This window comes from Bufo bufo, chromosome 5 (genome assembly GCF_905171765.1).
Source record: "Bufo bufo chromosome 5, aBufBuf1.1, whole genome shotgun sequence".
Lineage (NCBI taxonomy): Eukaryota > Metazoa > Chordata > Amphibia > Anura > Bufonidae > Bufo > Bufo bufo.
Window position 1 is genome coordinate 460875416 of NC_053393.1, and position 17226 is coordinate 460892641.

Below are 17226 nucleotides of genomic sequence, written 5' to 3' on the forward strand. Positions count from 1 at the left end.
AGGGACCTTGGGTTCCGCAACAACCTGGTTACCAGTAGCAACCGCTGGGCTTGCGGTCTGTTGTAATTTCTGCTGTTGCTGGAGGACCGACGCCTTCAATCCTGCCACCTCCAAAGACAGGCCATGAAATTGTTTGGACAGAGCAGCAATTTGATCCATACTGGATTCTAAGTAGGTAAAAAATTTAATTTTTTTATTTTTTTTACCTACACAAAAATAAGGGCCAGATATAATGTAATGACCGGCGTCACGCACAGGGAGGGAAAAGGGAAAGCCCTGCCCAAGGGAGAGGGTAAGGTGGTGACCCCTGACTCACCTTGCAGCTGGCACCTGACTGCCCTGACGTCCCTAGACGGGTTCCTCACCCGTGCGGCGATCACGTGCCTAAACCCTGGCTTTCCCTGAAATGAGCCCTAGATAGTGAACGGGCCGGTGGGATCGCTAGTCCGCACCACTGAACTAAGAGGGAAACACCAGGGAGAGGACAGACAATACAGACAAACACATACACCCAGGTGGGCGACCACAGCAGTCCACAAAGGTCCAACAGGGATCCGGAGGGTAGCGTTCTGGATCAACAACCAGAGAACGCAGCAACACAACTCCAGGGGGTCAGAATAGATGTCCAGGCAGGAAGCTCTATATCTGGCAACCAGAGAAGTGTGAGAGGGGAATATAAGGAGGTTTGGGAGTGCTGGACAAGGAACAGCTGAGGAGAAGGAGCTACGGATCCCTGAGTGAGCCAAAAGGATTTGCAAAGCAAACCCAGAAAGCTACCATAAGGAAAACAGCCCTAGCTTACATAGAGCGCGCAGCCACTACCCTACCTGCTAAATTGAATAGCTACTAAGCCCTACCTATAAACGGAATAGCTGCCCCGATAGGGGCGATCCCGCATCAGGAACCTCCTGCTCACCCTAATAGGTCCCTGACAAAGAAAAAGGTCCTATCACCAATTGTTGCATACAAAGGTCCGTCTGTCAGGTAGGGTATAGTCATACACCTTATAGTTGGCTAATATCAAAACAAAAAAGCAAAAGAACAGAACACACAAACAAATCCTCAGAAAGATATGTATAAAAATGTATCAATGCACAATTATATCTATAGTATGTCTCAATTAGGTATCAAGTCCCAACATTGCACTGGGCTGGTGGGAGGATACAGTTGTTTTCACGGATGATATATTAATATGGACCCAATTTATTCTCTTATTGGTATGCTAATGTATATTGACAATATTTTGTTATTTTGGACAGGGACTACCAGTGAATTTAAACAATTTATGGATATAGCTAATGTAAAACATGTTGGTTTGCGTTTCACATCTGAGATTAACAATTGTGAGAAGGCACAAGGTGCCATAATAGATGATAGATACGTGTCACCGAGGCGCCTGGCCTCAGTGAAATGAACCGGTAATGTTTTGTCAGTAACCCTAGGTTACTGACAGTTGCTAGAAGTAGTTTAGCTGCTAGCTGCAGCTGATCTGGGCCGGGTTTCATTGGAGTAGTCAATGAGCAGGGTGGGATGACTACTCCCACGTATCCAGGCCAGGTGTTGGCTGGCCTATTTAAGCAAGGAATCCCAAGAGAGCTGGGGGGGGGGATGATTCCTAGTCTGGAAGTGTAACAGACTGGGAGTAAAGCTGTGTGGTGTGTTGCTGTGGATAATCCTGCCATTGCCTACTCTTTTCCCCCTCTCCAGCGGGTGGTGGAACTCTGGAACTACAGAGTACTGTAAGTTGTACCATTTCATATGGACTGTGTTTCTTTGTGTTTACCCGCTGAAGTAAGCGAGCATTTGTTAAGTCTGTGTTGAACAAAATAAAAGACTATTGTTTAAATGACACCTGAAATCACTGTTTGAGCTGATCCCCACACAATGTATCGATATCATTTCTTGAACTAAAAATCAATAAGGGAGAAGACCAACAATTAAAGACCACGCTTCATCGTAAACAAACTGCAACTAATAGTTTGCTGAGGTGGGAAAGTTATCATCCTAAATCATTAAGAAAAGGCATCCCAAAGGGTCAATTTTTAAGGATGAGACACAATTGTTCCACATTGGATAAATTTGAACTCGAGGAAACAAAGCTCTTTTATAGATTTAAACAGAGAGGTCATCCTGACGATTGTTTGAAACAAGCTTGGCTTCATGCACATGAAAGTGATTGTGCATCTCTCCTTCAATCACGAGACAAGAAAGAGGACGGCCTAATACGTATTATTAGGTCTTTTGACTCTCAACATAACCAAGTTAGGGACATCCTTAACCGATATTAGGATATTAGTCCCTTCTCAAAACAGATCCTAATTTAAAAGATCATTTGGCAGACACTCCCTCTATAACGTTTCGTAGAGGAAGAAATTTCGGTGACTCCCTAGTACATAGTCATTTCGACCCCCCCCACCCAAAAAAAAAGAAACCTGGCTCCAGAACCGTAAAAACTGTACTTTTAAGTGCGGTAGATGTAAGGCTTGCCCCTTTATTAAGATAGGGGACTCCTTCAGAGATAGTATGGATACAAAAATCTGTAAAGCCCGGAGTTTTGCAAATTGTAACACCACAGGCGTCGTTTACCTAATGCAATTTCATTGCGGAAAGCTATATGTGGGTAAAATATGAATTTTAGAATATCTTGGTGACATTAGGAATAAACGTGACAAACCCACAGCCAGACTTATTCAATTATACCATCGGGGGATGTCACTGATATTTCTTTCTCGATGATTGAAGTAGTGAGATCTTCCATTTGGGGTGGCAATATCGATCGTATATTAAAATTAAAATAATCTCAATGGATTTTTCGTCTGAATACAGTCTCACAAAACGGCCTGCTTCATTTAAACTGTACCATATAATTTTTTCATTTTGTTTTGGTTGAGGTATACACATCTTTTTATTCTTTGTAATTTCATATATAATTATGTCTAAATGCCTCTCCCATAAAAAAAATAGTGTATCCTTATTTCCCCTACTTTATTTGCTATATTTATTATTTTGGCCATTTTCGATAAATAGATTGTTTAATTATTTGCTTACATCCCCCTCTTTTTGATATAATAATCTCCCCGGGTTGGTAATAAAAATGTGGTTCAGACTTCAGAGGCCATCTGGTGCTCCTGATGGGATTTAAGATAGCAACTGTTCATTTAAATAAAGCTATTCAATTCTCTGGATCATGGCTGGGCTTTGGAGCGCAACGCTGGAGGTCATGACGTCATGTCGACGCAGCGTAACGTCACTAGCCGAGTTCTCGCGAGACAAGTCCTGTGAGGGCATTTAAAAAGCCATGCTTCATTCAGTGACGTCGCTCTACACCTGCCATCCATACTGCACTCCGATGTATTGCCATCACATCGGTACCTACTCAATCCCCTTGAGGCATATTGATTGCCTTCTGCTCTCCAGTATCGCAAGTATTGGACCATGTTTTGGTCCGGTGTTAACCCTATACCTATTTATTCATCCATGCATTATTCTGTAAATTCAATTTTATTGAAATTTGTCATAGAATAATGAATAACAAATTGTATGAATACAAAGGGTACAACCAGAGTTCTACACTCCATTGAATTACAGCATATCACACCTGTATATCTGAGATTATACAACTTCAATTCAAAGCATCAACATGGTCTGTGTGAAATCATAATCATAAGATATCACATCTTTTTAAAATTTTAGTACTATTTTCTAGTTATGTCTGTACAAGACATAAAATCTTTGTGAAGGTCCATATGTATAACTAAGATTCAGTAAGCCCATATAAAGAGACCTATAAATAAAGGCATTCAAATTCAACTGTGAATTATTTTAATTAGAGCAACTGTTGAAAATCTATATATCCTGTAAATACAGGAATGAGTCTTTTATTGAATGTGTCAATATTCTTCCTGAAGATTAAGAAGGTAAGGTATTGAATGCAATTTGTTCAAACGTATGAAAGGATAACTTCCCTTCAGAAAAACTTTTCTGTGTAATCAATACAGTCTCAAATATGTCAAATATTTGATGAGTGGAGGTATTGTAAAGAAATCTGGTTGAAAGTTAGATAGGGAGAAGGGGGGGAGAAGGGGGGAGAGGAAGGAAAAAGGGGGGGGGGAGGGAAGGCGGAGGAAAAAAGGGGTGAAGTGAAGGAAAAGAAACGAAAACAGAAAAACAAACAAAACATAGTCACATGTTTACGTAGTGAATTGAAACCTAATTGTGGACGAACCCTTCAATCTAGGTATTTGTTAATTTTATCCGTTATAATATACTTGTTCCATTTGGACCAGATCCTTAGGTACCTTTCGTATTTTCCAAGTGAAGTCCACTTAATTTTTTCAAAGGTGTTCGCATTATTAATCTCATTTAACCAATCTTTGATTGCTGGAATATCTTCCTTCATCCAATATTTCGGAATTAGGGCTTTAAAAGTAGTAAGTAAGAAGGGGAAGAGCCTATCTTTGAGAATTAGATTGCTCGTGTTGTGAAGGCCAAGTAAGATTCCTATCAATTTGTACTGAGGAATCATAAATTTCTGTTATTATGGAATTAAATTTATCCCACAGTGGAGTAATTTTCCTACATTTGACCCAAATATGGGAGAATGTCCCCTCTCGTTCTCCACACCTCCAACAACTATTAGGTATGTTAGCATTAATTCTGTGTAGAACCACCGGAGTTCTGTACCACCTAGTCACAAATTTAAAATGGGCTTCTTGCAGTCTCACTGATGTGACATAAGGTATAGATTGTTGCAAAATGGATTGTTTTTCCTTCTCATTGAAGGGTTTCCCTAACTCTTTGGCGCAGCTTTCGAGGTATGGGGGAGGAGGGGTCCCCTCAATAAGAATTGCATATATAATTGAGATACTATGTGCAAGTGGGTTTTTAGAAATGGTTAATTTGGTGAGGCCTTTATAGCTTGGTGAATATAGTAAGTCACTAGATAGGCTTTGGATGTGGACAAGTAATTGTGCATATTTTTTTTTTCAGAATTGAGGGAGAGTTTGTCATACTGTGAGGGACTTTAGGTCGGTCAGTGTATTTCCCGTCAGGATATCTCTAAGAATGATATTGTTTCCGAATTTAGTGTTGTTAATTTTGCGTCGAATAGATCTAAATCTTTTGGGGATGAGTGTGTAAAGCGGTAGGTCCTTAAAGCTTGGTGTTTGACATTTTCCATTTCTTAACCTCCTGTGCCATATTTTAAGTGTGTGTGAAGTGAAGGGGGAATTCCCTATCCCCTTGATTATGTCTTGATTAAATGTGGTCTTCCAGATTGCAAGGTTGAGTTGAAAAGTTAAACAGCTTTCTTCTAGATCAACCCATAATTTGCCTAAGGGTCTGACATTCCATTCCAACACTCTTGAGATGAGGGCAGCGTTTCTATATCTCTCGAAATCCGGAAGACCAAGGCCACCTTTTCTTTTGGAATAAGTTAAAATATTATGTGCGATTCTGTTTTGACCCTTATTTCAAACGAAGGCTAGTATTGTTTTCTTCAATACCTTGAAAAAACTGCTTGGAATTTGCATAGGGATACTCAGAATAAAATAGAGGATTCTAGGTAAGACTATCATTTTAATTAAATTAACTCTACCATTCAAAAAATATATGTCGTTCCATTCGGTAAAGTCGTATTTAATTTTCTTGATAAGCGTTGTAAAGTTATATTCATAAATGTTTTTGTGTGTTGAGGCTATCTTAATCCCAAGGTAAGTGAAACAAGAAGAGGAGGTTTTAAGACTACTTAGTATCTTTACATGGTTCCAAGATTGCTCTTCAATATTTACATTAAAGATGGTGGATTTATTTAGGTTTACTTTGAAATAGAATAAATTCCCATATATTTCAAATTCCTGGAGAGTTATAGGGATTGATTCAGCTGGGTCTGAAACATATTAAAGTATTTCATCCACATAAGCGGCTATTTTATGAACTCTTTTAGGGGTCACTAAACCGTGAATATTTTCATTTTGCCTTATCTTGGATAGAAGAGGTTCTAAAGAGATGATGCAGAGTAAGGGCGATAGAGGGCAACCCTGTCTGGTACCATTTTGGATATTGAAGGGCTGAGAAAAGGCGCCATTTACTATTACTGATGCAGATGGATTAGAGTAAAGTGCTTTAACCTTGAAGTCTTCAGGAAGCCCAAATCTGGTCAGAGAAGCCAGGAGAAAGTTCCAATTTAAACGGTCAAACACTTTTTCAGCGTCCGTTGATATCATAGCAGTTTGGATACCCTTGTTTTTACTATATTCTATAGCGAATAGGGTCTATATTATCCTTGGCCTCTCTACCAGGGGTGAAACCCACCTGATCTAAATGGATAAGATCCAGTAGAATTTTTTGGAGTCTATTGGCTAGAACTTTCGTAAATATTTTTACGTCATTATTTAGAAGGGAAATCGGTCTGTAATTAGGGCATAGAGTAGGATCCTTTTCTTCTTTTGGTATTACTGTGATATTTGCAGAAAGGGTTTCGTTTCTGAAATTTAGGCCTTTACCAATATGATTAAAATATTTAGTTAAATGGGGGACAAGGATCTTTTTGTATTTTTTATAATAGGCCAAACTGAAACCATCCGGTCCAGGGCATTTACCATTGGGAAAATTATTTATGACTTCTTCTATTTCCTCCTGGTTAATAGGGGCCGATAATGAAAGTTTCTGTGTATTGTTGAGTCTGGGCAGATCTATTTTATCCAGGTAATTATTAATATCATCAATGGAAGGAATGTTGTTTGAATTATTCGCATCAATATTGTATAGTTTTTCGTAATATTTGCGAAAAGTGTTTGCTATGTTATTTGGTATTAACTCATAATTAACTGAGTCATTCCTTATTTTTTGAACTATTGTTTTTTGCCTTTGCTTTTGGACCAATCTGGCAAGTTCTTTGCCACATTTGTTTGCACTTATAAAGTGCTTATATTTATTAAAAAAAGAGGAATCTCTCCGATTCTTTATTTAAGTTGTCTTTTAGTTCGTTTCTAAGCATTATCAAATCCTTTTCCAACCCCCTTGATCTATTTAATTTATGTGATCTTTCAATTATGCGAATTTTAGTTATCAGCTCTTCAATTTTGAGTCTTTTTTCCTTTTTTTTCCTGGAGCCTAGTTGAATTAAATACCCTCTGATAACCGCTTTATGGGTTTCCCATATCGTTGCCCAATCAACTTCAATTGGTTTGTTGTCCTCAAAGAAATATTTAATTTGGGACGCGATATAGTTAACGTCTGCATCTAATTTTAAAAGTGAGTCATTCAACCTCCATGTAAATTTCTTATGAGGTTCCTGGATTATGTTTAACTTAACTATTAAAGGGGCATGGTCAGAATGTAAAAACACATCGTAATGTGCTTTCTGGAGAGATTCTAGGTTATTTTGTTTTAGAAAGATGTAATCTATCCTTGAATATTGGTTCAGGGTAGAGGAAAAATAAGAGTAGTCCCTATCTCCAGGGTTATCGTACCTCCAGATATCTATAAGTTGCCTTTCAATAAGCAAGTTTTTAATAGCCCTGAACTTCTTGTACGGGAAAGATGTTTTACCTCTTGAAGTATCTATACTCGGCTCAAGTGAAATATTGAAGTCCCCCCCTAAGAATGAGAAACCCTTCCTGAAATGAATCTAATATTTTAAAAACATGTTTAAGAAAACCTAGTTGATTAGTATTGGGAACGTATAGGTTTGCTAACATGATGGGTCTTCCGTCTAGACGGCCTTTGATAAGAAGATACCTCCTTTCCTCATCAATAATTTTGTCTGTTTCCGTGAAGTTTAGATTTTTATGTATCAATGTGGCTACACCTTTTCTCCTTTTAAGTGGAGTGTTAGAGTAAAACCAATGTGTGTAAGCAGATTTTTTAAGTTGAGGGGTATAATCTTTTTTTAAATGGGTTTCTTGAATAAATGCGATTCCCACCTTTGTTTTTCTCAGGTAGCCCAGGATCTGGTTCCTTTTTTGAGGTATGTTCATACCATTGACATTGTAGGAGGCTTTTGTCAGGTCCTGCATGGTAGTGAACCTAAAGGAGATACATAATGTGAGCATGTGACATAAAACAATAAACCAACCAATAACAGCTGAACAGTAGAAAAATAACAAAGCTTTGGTTGCTTAAAGCTGCACATCTCGTAAAAACTAGCATGAAAGTACAGCAATGAGTCAAGCAAGAAGTCGCCAGCTACACGTGGGCTAGCCCTTAGAGCCCAAAGGAACCCCGGTTTATATTTGGACTTGTAATGAAGGGGTCCTCTGGGGGGAGAAGACTTGCCCCTCAAAATAAAGTATAAGTAAGGCACAGTGCCGTCGACTAAGGAAAACCCATCGACGACATGGGGCCAAACCTGGTTTTGACTTAATCAACAAGCAGTAAAGTGGCAGGTGGACATTAGAGTCCCCAGCGCCTGCCAGTTCAAGACAATTAGATATATGTAATGAGCTGTAACAGTAACTGTTTAACAGATTGCAAAGTGTAACTAAAGTTTTAGTAAGTACATTGACCTTAAAAGTTAGAATTGACAGAAAAAATCTGAAGATACAAGAGAGTACTTGGAATAGTCAATCTCCTGGGGGGGGGGCGTGTCCGGACGCCGACAGTGATGGCTGCTTGAAGGAGCTGCTCCCGCCTGCACAGCAACTTTCTGGCCAGCGACACATCTCTCTTGGATCCTATGGGGAAGAAAGTGGCTCTGAAAAAGACCCCTAACCCTCCCCGATCCCCCTCACCTACTAGGACCCATGAGCAGTGCTGGGATTGCACTCCGGGTCCGGCGCTTCCACCTCGCAGCACCAAGGCACAGAGGGCCTCCCGCCATTCCTCCCTCCCCCCGCCGGATTCCCGTGCCCTGACCAGGGAGAAGGACACAGTGCTACTTACCCCTGCTGGATTTCTTCCAGGAACCGGGCCACCATCCACAGTGTCCACACGCGGATCCTCAGACCTGGGGCTCTCATCGGCCGCCCCAGACTTTCGGCCTGCTGCTGCTGGAAGGAGGGATCCCGCCATGATGGCTCCTGGACCCACTTCTAGGGGGCGACTGCAACTAAAGGTACTGTGGCCACTAGGGGACGGGATATTATCCCAGAGGACCCTGCATCCAGCCTTCCTGGGACCCCCCCGCATGAGCCCTGGCGAAATAAGCATCCCCAGCCACTCCATTGCTGGACCAGGGGGACAGCAGCTCTCCTCTCCCTTCTGACATCTGGGCCAGATCCCCAAGCCCTCCATCACTTGCCGTTATGGACCCCCCACCCCTGCCTGAACCTCCACAGCCCTGGGCGAGCTATTTTAGCCGCTTTCCTACAAAAGAGGACTTTCGGGTTCCTATTTCTGAAGTCACGGACACCTGCAGAGCTGAAATTGCGGCAGTTCGCACCGATATTAAACATGTGGTGGTCCGGAATAATATCCGAGTACGAGGTCTTCCGGAGGCTACCGGTGACGAAGATCTCTTTGCTATGCTGGAAGCCATCTTTAACATGATCATGGGGCAACCATCCTCGCACAAGATCAAGTTGGACAGAGCTCATAGAGCACTCAAACCTAAGGGATCTGCTGCGCGTCCTAGGGACATAATTTGTTGTGTCCACGATTTTGCCCTTAAATAATCCATCATGGCTAAGGCGAGATCTCTACGCAACTTTGACTTTGATGGCGCTCCAGTTCAATTGTTTCCTGACCTATCCTGGTTCACACTCCAGAAAAGGAGACATCTCCAGCCTCTCCTCACACTACTCAGGGACCGCCAGATCGCCTACCGCTGGGGATTCCCTTTTGCCCTGACAGTCCGTCATCAAGGAAGAACTGAGACTCTCCGTTCCTTTTCGGATCTTCGCCCTTTCTGCAAATCACTTGAAATTCCTATCCCTGACATGTCGGATTGGGAGTTTGAGTCTCCAGCGCTTCCATTTGGTCTCCTGTAACCAGGAAAAGAAGGCCTGGTCCAAGTGCGTCCTCTTCCCCGCGGTCTTTTCCGTTATCAGGACATCGCCCATCTGCTTGATCGCCAACGGCTAAGGGGACTTGGTTGTCCAGAACTTGCCCTTAACCCCTTTCGCCCTCAGGATTGATGGTCCCTGAAGGGTCCCCATATCGATCACTTATTTCCTCTGTTAAGCCAGTCATTGTTTTCTTGTTGCTACATCACGGTGCAGGCTCTCTGAAGGCTCCACCTAGTTGTAACCTGTTTTCGTTTCTCTCAGATAATTGTAGTTGGCACCCTGGTCAGCCTTATCCTGTTGGTCTCCGACACTTACACCCCCGAAGGGGCTTCTTATTTGCCCCTAGCAGGGATTACATCCCTGGGAAAAGCTGTTTATTGCTATCTGTTTGTCTGTCTTTGTGTTGTCCCGTCCTGTCTCTTCCCCCTCCCCCTTGTGTTCTCTCTCCTGCTGTAGGTGCCTGAACTTCCTTGCCTATGGAGATCATGTACCTCAGCTCTGCCTTTGATCCGTTGTCCGACTGGTGCGAACCTGCTGACATATACGGACCTCCTCGGTGAGCTGTACCCTACATACATTGTGTATCATCTCATACTCACACGATGCGGTGCATAACCTTTAATGTCAAGGGGCTTAACTCCAACGTCAAGAGGAAACTCTTGCTTTTGGAATTGAAATCCCTTAAAGTGGACATTGTGTTCTTACAGGAAATACACTTTGATGGCAGCTCCTCCTTCCGTTTTGCCTCTCACCTTTATCCTACCGCTTATTCGGCTACTCATAGCCGTCGGAGGGAGGGTGTTGCCATCTTGTGTCTGCACAGTGTCCCCTCAGGATTGAATCTTCAATATTAGATCCACAGGGCCGTTACATTATTCTCCGTGGCCGTTTGGCGGATAGACCTATCACCTTATGTAACATTTATGCACCAAACACCTCCCAGATTCGCTTTCTCGGCGGAATCTTCCGCAAGGTGTTTGGTGAGGGAGCGGACTACTCGGAGCCCCTTGTTCTCCTAGGTGGGGATTTTAATGCAGTGTTCTCTGAATCCATGGATCACCTGGCCCTTCCAGGTAGACCAATACACTCGACACAGCAGCGCTTAGCCAGAGATTTTCGTAAACTAGTGCGGAAATACTCCTGTATGACCTCTGGCGTCTCACTTATCCCACTGATAGGTCCTTTACCTTTTACTCTGCCCCACATGGTTCACACACACGTATTGATTACCTCTTTGGTACCATTTCGACCCTCAGACTATTGTAGGGAGCAGACATGGGCCGAATCACCTGGTCAGACCATGCTCCTGTACTAGTTGACATTAGTAGTGAGTCGGGCCATGTACGCCATTGCCACTGGAGACTTAATGACTCCCTCCTGAAACAACCTACCATAAGGGAGGAATTCCGCGAACGTCTGAAAACGTACTTTGACCTAAATGAGGGATCAGTAGGGGATGTCCGTCCTTTGTGGGAAGCGCATAAAGCGGTCATGAGGGGTCATTGAATTGCAATAAGCTCAAATTTAAAAAAGGACTCGACTGCCTTAGTCAAGACCCTTACGTCCCGCCTTCAAACACTAGAAGACAAGATGGCTGCTCATCCCTCACGCTGCACACTGAGACGAATTGTAGATACTAGGGCCCAATTGAAGAGTCTAGCTTTAGGTCGTGTCAGCAAGTTATTACTTTACACACGACAGCGCTATTATGCTTGGGGGAACAAACCCCACACTTTGCTGGCCAGACAGCTTAGGAACCACAGCTCCCAAATGGGGCCGAGTGCTATTAGGGGATCTGACGGAACAATCCACTATGACCCCCGGGTGATAGCGGAGCGGTTCTCAGCCTATTAGTCTTCCCTGTATAACTTACCCTCCGACCTTCCCACAGATGAGGGACTGAGAGATAGTACACTTCGGTCTTATTTGGCATCCTGTCGCCTTCCTATCCTATCGACTTCCGTCCTTGCCGCCCTTAATAGTCCGATCACGCCGGAGGAGATTGGGGAGGTGGTGGAACATCTACCTGAGGGTAAATCCCCAGGGCCTGATGGCTTTTCGTACAAATATTATAAGACCTTTAAGACTGAACTAACCCATCACTTAGTAACCCTATTCAATCATTTCCTAGCTGGCAATGCAGTACCTCCCCCAATGTCTCACTCATATCTCACAATGATTCCGAAACCTGGGAAGGATCCGCATGAATGCCCTAACCATAGGCCCATTGCCCTACTTAACTCAGACCTTAAGATTTTCACCAAAACCCTAGCTACCCGACTAAACGTCTTTCTCTCCTCCCTGATTCATAAAGACCAGGTGGAATTTGTCCCAGGCCATCAGGGGGCCGACAACACACAAAGAAACATTGACTTGATAGATGTCATATCTCGCTCGGGTGAGGAGGCGTTAATTGTTAGTTTAGATGCGGAAAAGGCATTCGACCATTTAGGTTGGCCTTTCCTCTTTGCTACCCTCCAGGCTTACGGCCTTTCTGGCCCATTTGTTAGAGCCATTCATAGTCTATACTCCTCCCCCACAGCAACGATCAGACTACCTCATGCTCAATCTTGACCTTGCCATTACAGCCCTGTATGCAGGTGCACATTGCTATGGCGAAATACAGATACAAACGCAAAAGCATAAATGCAATCGCACTCTGCAACCAGCACTCTGCCCTGCCTCTATGCTGGATGTTGAATGGGGCATTGGTGTACATTTTGGCCAAAGCGTAATAAGCCATGTGCACCTGCATACAAGGTTGTGCTGGTTGAATCCCACACATTTTTTTCTTTGTAGTATATATTGGAGGCGTGGCGATCTCCAAGCAGCCATGCACACCTGACCAGTTAGTCTGCCCTGGAGGCTGGTTTTAAAGTCAGTATAAAACTGAGTCTGCTTATATAGCACCTACCAGTAGCCATTTGGCTCCAGGAGAAGTATACACTCACCTAAAGAATTATTAGGAACACCATACTAATACGGTGTTGGACCCCCTTTTGCCTTCAGAACTGCCTTAATTCTACGTGGCATTGATTCAACAAGGTGCTGATAGCATTCTTTAGAAATGTTGGCCCATTTTGATAGGATAGCATCTTGCAGTTGATGGAGATTTGAGGGATGCACATCCAGGGCACGAAGCTCCCGTTCCACCACATCCCAAAGATGCTCTATTGGGTTGAGATCTGGTGACTGTGGGGGCCATTTTAGTACAGTGAACTCATGGTCATGTTCAAGAAACCAATTTGAAATGATTCGAGCTTTGTGACATGGTGCATTATCCTGCTGGAAGTAGCCATCAGAGGATGGGTACATGGTGGTCATGAAGGGATGGACATGGTCAGAAACAATGCTCAGGTAGCCCGTGGCATTTAAACGATGCCCAATTGGCACTAAGGGGCCTAAAGTGTGCCCAGAAAACATCCCCCACACCATTACACCACCACCAGCCTGCACAGTGGTAACAAGGCATGATGGATACATGTTCTCAATCTGTTTACACCAAATTCGGACTCTACCATTTGAATGTCTTAACAGAAATCGAGACTCATCAGACCAGGCAACATTTTTCTAGTCTTCAACAGTCCAATTTTGGTGAGCTCGTGCAAATTGTAGCCTCTTTTTCCTAATTCTAGTGGAGATCAGTGGTACCCGGTGGGGTCTTCTGCTGTTGTAGCCCATCCGCATCAAGGTTGTGCGTGTTGTGGCTTCACAAATGCTTTGCTGCATACCTCGGTTGTAACGTGTGGTTATTTCAGTCAACGTTGCTCTTCTATCAGCTTGAATCAGTCGGCCCATTCTCCTCTGACCTCTAGCTTCCACAAGGCATTTTTGCCCACAGGACTGCCGCATACTGGATGTTTTTCCCTTTTCACACCATTCTTTGTAAACCCTAGAAATGGCTGTGCGTGAAAATCCCAGTAACTGAGCAGATTGTGAAATACTCAGACCGGCCCGTCTGGCACCAACAACCATGCCACACTCAAAATTGCTTAAATCACCTTTCTTTCCCATTCTGACATTCAGTTTGGAGTTCAGGAGATTGTCTTGACCAGGACCACCCCCCTAAATGCATTGAAGCAACTGCCATGTGATTGGTTGACTAGATAATTGCATTAATGAGAAATAGAACAGGTGTTCCTAATAATTCTTTAGGTGAGTGTATAGTGGGCTCAGCATGCATGTTGGTACTTGCATCCCTGGATCCGATGAAAGCTGTAATGGCACCGGACGGGGTTAAAAGCAGAGTGTGCTTGGCGTGCATGCTGTACCTGCGCTCCCTGGACTTTGTGTGGCTGTCATGGCCCATAACAGGTAGGAACTAGTGTTAGGGACCACTCATGGAGGCGACCTTGACGTGGTGAGTGGCTTATTACGCTTTGGCCAAAATGTACACCAATGCTCCATTCAACATCCAGTATAGAGGCAGGGCAGAGTGCTGGTTGCAGAGTGCAATTGCATTTATGTTTTTGCGTATGTATCTGTATTTCGCCATAGCAATGTGCACCTGCATACAGGGTTGTGCTGGCTATATCCCCCACATTTTTTTCTTTGTAGTATATATTGGAGGCGTGGTGATCTCCAAGCAGCCATGCACACCTGACCAGTTAGTCTGCCCTGGAGGCTGGTTTTAAAGTCAGTATAAAACTGAGTCTGCTTATATAGCACCTACCAGTAGCCATTTGGCTCCAGGAGAAGTATATAGTGGGCTCAGCATGCATGTTGGTACTTGCATCCCTGGATCCGATGAAAGCTGTAATGGCACCGGACGGGGGTTAAAAGCAGAGTGTGCTTGGCGTGCATGCTGTACCTGCGCTCCCTGGACTTTGTGTGGCTGTCATGGCCCATAACAGGTAGGAACTAGTGTTAGGGACCACTCATGGAGGCGACCTTGACGTGGTGAGTGGCTTATTATGCTTTGGCCAAAATGTACATTATATTCTGTGGTTCTTTGCTGAAGAAAAGATGTAGATTTGAGAGGATGGTGACCCTAATAGATTTGTGTTCATTTTTTTTAATTAAAAGTCCCTTTTTTTTTTTTGTAAGGGTTAAAGATCTTTTAACAAAGACCCTTATGTTGTCATCAAGTAGCTAAATTCCCAAAAATGATGCTATCAATTCAGTTGTTTTGGGGATATTGCTGACCCTTTGTGTAGCTTGTTGTCACCTAATTTGATCTCCTGCACCAGTATTGATGTAGTATGGCGTTTTGGTGCCACAGATATACTTATAGATGTAAGACAGAGGCCTACCGTGTAACCGGGCTCTGTGTCTCTTTATTACAGAGTAGAAGCTTTTTGAAGGGGAGGCAGCCGAAGATTTCTTGTCTGAGTCTTAGTTTCTGCCCTCTTCTGGATTCTTGCTGGCGCACTACTGGTCTCAGCCAGCCGAGTGTGCGGCTCTGGGATCCTGTGTATAGCTCCTCTTTACTCTGCTCTGTGTTCTTAGGTCCCCTTGAGTGGTTTGTCTCAGGGTCGGGTGATCGGAGGCCTCCTTTGCCTTTGATAACACTGCGAGCGGTGCACTCGCGCCGCTCCGCTTCCTTTCTTCCGACTGTGAGTTTAGTCCGGCGCCTCAGAGCTGCATGTAGGCCTCAAATTAAAAAGTTGTCAGATCTTTGAAATTTTAGTATCGATCGACTCGGTAGGTCCTCCGGTTTCAATAAATGAGAATTTCGCCGGTCGATTAGCCAGAGTTTTAGCTGGTTATTTGAATTCAGTGAGGAGAGCTTTAGAATTTGCGTCCTCTCTGCTCTGGTGCTGACTCCGCGCCCGCCTCCCCCGCCCCCTTCCCCATCCATGCATTATTCTATCATTGAATATTTACTAGGGAGTTTATTTATGCTGGCATGTATTGATTGGCCTGTTACTTGTTTTTATTATCCTTATGTGACTGGTAGAATAGCACCATATGTTGATTGGCATAATGGCAGTATAACATCTTGAACCACTTTACTATATTTCGCATCTTTCACGAGCTATATCTCATTGTATTACATTTATGTATCTTATCCCCTGATGTGCTGGTGCCTCCTAAGGCACAGTGAAATGCATTGGGACTAATTGGGACATACTATAGATATGGTTGTGCATTGATACCTTTTTATACATATCTTTCTGAGGATTGGTTTGTGTGTTCTGTTCTTTTGCTTTTTTGTTTTGATATTAGCCAACTATAAGGTGTATGACTATACCCTACCTGACAGACGTACATTTGCATGCAACAGTTGGTGATAGGACCTTTTTCTGTGTCAGGGACCTATTAGGGTGAGCAGGAGGTTCCTGACACAGGATCGTCGCTATTGGGGTGGCTATTCCGTTTATAGGTAGAGCTTAAATAGACATAGGGTGAGAGATAGGGAATTTTTTCCTAATTTATCCTGCCTTATCTATAAAGCATTGGTAGGAAATGGCGTTTAATTATTTTATAATTGACCATACCTCTATTATGAAAGTGCAGTCTTAGAGGTAGGAGAAGTAATGTCCTTTAGGTCAAAAGAGCAGATTCAGTACAACTTACCGTACAGTATTACGTTATGTTTTATTTTAATCTCTGGAAAGATGTTATTAGCAAATATATGTTTGGAGTTTCCTTTTTTATTTTGTTTAAACAAATCCCCAGAATAAATAAATCATTTAATATATATAGTGTATCTTTGTGTGCAATGGGAGGACTTAATCATGTACAAACAAAGTGTTTGACACATTCTAATGCATTCGGTGCAAACATTCAATTTTCAACAGAAGCACAGAAGAGGGACTGAATGATTCTTTGGGATTATATTCGCTGCATCATTTTATTTAGAGGAGAAACATTACATTGAGAATGAAGAGATAACAAGGTTGGTATATTTTTGAAACATTTTTATAGTATAACACAGATAATATTGTCTCCAAACAATGTCTATAGTGCCAATGCCTGTTTCCGGGATAGTCTAGGCTGGTGGCGAGGTTAATGTCAGCTTCCCTGATGGTCTAGGTTTGTGGACTGGTTAATATCTGTTTCCCTGGTGGTCTAAGGTAGTGGAGGCAGTTAATGACTCCTGTAGGGGTCTAGAATACATTAAAGGGTTAATGTCAGTTCCCTTGCAGGTTTAACGTAGTGGAGATTAATATCTGATGTACAGTTACTGTTATTCACTCAACTCCTGAGAATCCAGCGCTGCAGCCTCTTCAGCGGCTATTGACAGAGGTTCTGGGAGTCAGACCCTCACAGATCAGATATTGATGACCTATACTGAGCATAGTTCATCAGTATAAAACAGTTGGACAAACCCTTA

General features: G+C 43.0%; 1 protein-coding gene across 1 annotated transcript in view; it reads left to right on the top strand.

The window, feature by feature from the left end:
* Positions 1–16681: 16681 nt before the first annotated feature.
* Positions 16682–17226, top strand: part of LOC121002307 (ATP-dependent translocase ABCB1-like) — a 308011-nt gene continuing 307466 nt past the window's right edge. The window contains exon 1 of the mRNA XM_040433708.1: positions 16682–16788. The gene's annotated coding sequence lies outside the window, so the exon portion shown is untranslated. The remainder of the gene's footprint in view (positions 16789–17226) is intronic.